Source organism: Myotis davidii, unplaced genomic scaffold (genome assembly GCF_000327345.1).
Source record: "Myotis davidii unplaced genomic scaffold, ASM32734v1 scaffold1466, whole genome shotgun sequence".
Classification (NCBI taxonomy): domain Eukaryota; kingdom Metazoa; phylum Chordata; class Mammalia; order Chiroptera; family Vespertilionidae; genus Myotis; species Myotis davidii.
In genome coordinates this window covers 110,723-113,199 of record NW_006297384.1, presented here as the reverse complement: position 1 = coordinate 113,199, position 2,477 = coordinate 110,723, and the positions used below count along the sequence as shown (strand labels likewise).

Here is a 2,477-nt window from a genome sequence, read left to right as displayed (position 1 = left end):
CGCCGGGCCTGAGCCCTGCGCCGGGGCCTTCCTGCCCTGGTCTGGCGCCCTGGTTTCCCCGCGCTGTGGGCATTCCCTGTCCCGCCGCTAGGATATACCCCCCTAGGAGCCTGCCGCGCCAGCCGGTGTGTTTGGGGCCTGTCCCTTCGCGCCGCACCGGCTCAGAGACGAGTTGAGGAGTGAGTCTGGAGTGGCTGGGGTGTGGCTGCTGTTGGAAGGAGTTTAGGTCGTTGAACTGCTATCGTGTTGTTAATGTGAAAAAACATTCAGACCTGTAAAGAAATTTTGTGAGTTTATTTGAGCCAAACTGTCGACAGTTGCCGAGAAGCAATGGACCGAGAGAATGCCCCAGAGAATGGCGGGTGTTCCTCTATTTTTACACGTTCCCATGGAAGGAGGGAGGTAGGTGAGTTACATGAAACCCACTGGTGATGGACTAGAGGGGCGGGAGAAAGGAAAGCAGGGAAACCCCTGGATTGGATAAGAAGTAAAATGATGGACACATGCTTAGGTGGGTGCAGGATCAATTAACATGATAATGAAGGAATTTTTGGTCTCTGCCCTGGCGCCCAGCGCCTTAGGTTGTGCCCCAAGGGGTCAGGAAAAAGGGAGTTTACAAGTTACCCAGACATTACAAGGGTATGTTATCATAGAGGCAAAAAGACAGACAGGCTCAGTTAAGGTAAAGGTTGACCTTGGCAGTGAAGATACTGGCCTAGGATGTAACTGCCCACCATCACTGCTTAATTTCAGACCGTCCTGTGGTGACTGTAGGTCTGAGTTTGCAAGACCCCATGCAGGCCTCCCCTGAGCTGTCAGGTCAGCGTGTGGCCCCTTTCGTCCACAGTGTTCATTATTTTTAAGTATTAACTACTGTTGGGTGAAAGGGTGGCTGTTACGGAGTTGCCTGAGGCTGACCTGGAGGATGTAAACTTCAGATGAGAGAGGCAATGTGAGCAAAGGGAAGGAGGCAGGAATGTGCCGGTGTCTTCAGAGAAGTGAGCAGCGCGGGTGCCTGGAGAGGGAGGGGAGTGACAGATGTGTCTGGGTCCCGGGCCCAGCAGCCGCCACAGAGCACGTTGCTCCTGTGCCTTCAGGTTTTTTGCATTAGCAGCTTCCTTCCATAGACTATTCAGGGTAGACGGGTGTACGTGGCTCGTGCGGGGGTGGACAGTCTTTCTGTAAAGGGCCAGATAGTAAATACTGTAGGTTTTGTGGACCACAGTCATAGCAGGAAAGCACCACCCATGAGACAATACATAATTGAACAGACATAGCTCTGTTCTAATAAAACTTTATTTACAAAGACAGGTGTCTGACCTGATTTGGTCCATTGGTATTGTTTGCCCAAGCCCATGATCTAACCAAATCTAGGGACTGTAGTAGTAACCCAGTAAATATGACATCATATTTTTGTATTGCATTTTGATTTATGCAGGGTCAGGCAAAAGTAGGTTTACAGTTGTCTGTATGGAAAGTAATACAATAACCTATAATAATAAAAGGGTAATATGCTAATTAGACTGGATTTCTTCCAGATATCATTCTGGACATCCTTCCTGATGAAACCAGGGCGCGGGGCCTGCCCACCCTGCCCCTCCCTTAGATTTAATTGGTACCAGCTCAGGTCCCGGATGCCTGCGGGCGGCCAGAGGAAAGCCGGCCTGGGTCCCGGGTGCCTGTGCACGGCCCGGGGGAAGCTAGCCTGGGTGCCGGCCAGTGGCCAGAGGGAAGCTGCCCAGGTCCCAGGTGCCAGAGTGAAGCCGGTGCTATCAGTCGGAGGAAAGAAGGCCTACTCTTACATGAATTTTCATGCATTGGGCCTCTAGTTCTATATAATAAAAGACTAATATGCTAAGTGTCCAGTCGGCTGTTCAACCAATCAAAGCATAATATGCTAAGGCCACTCGCTATGATGTGTACTAACCACCAGGGGTAGACAGTCTACTGGTCCGTCAACCAGTCGCTATGACGTGCCCTGACCACCAGGGGGCAGACGCTCCAACTGGTAGGTTAGTTGGCTGCTGGGGTCCAGCTGATCGGGACTGAGCGAGACGGGCTGGACGTGCCTTGGAGCTCTCCTGTGGTCCCTCCCTGGCTGGCCAACCTCCTGTGTCCCTCCCTGGCCCGACTGTGCACCAGTGGGGTCCCTCGACCTGGCCTGTACCCTCTCACGATCCAGGACCCCTCAGGGATGTTAGAAAGCTGGTTTTGGCCTGATCCCACAGGCCAGGCTGAGGGAACCCCACTGATGCACGATTTTGTGCACCGGGCCTCTAGTTAATCTACACTAATAAAAGAGAAACATGGTAATTGGCGTACGACCACTACCTTTCCCATTGGCTAATCCCCCTGTCACTCACAGAGTAGGGCCGAGATATGCAAATTAACTGGCAGCCAAGATGGCAGCCGGCAGCCAGGCAGCTGATGCAAACAGGGAGGCTTGCTTGCTTCAGTGACAGAGAACTCCAACGTTC

General features: G+C 52.4%; 1 protein-coding gene across 5 annotated transcripts in view; it reads left to right on the top strand.

Moving 5' to 3' along the window:
* The window catches only part of LOC102763434 (chromosome unknown open reading frame, human C8orf59), a 7,041-nt gene that overhangs the window by 265 nt on the left and 4,299 nt on the right, over nt 1–2,477 (top strand). The window lies entirely within an intron of this gene.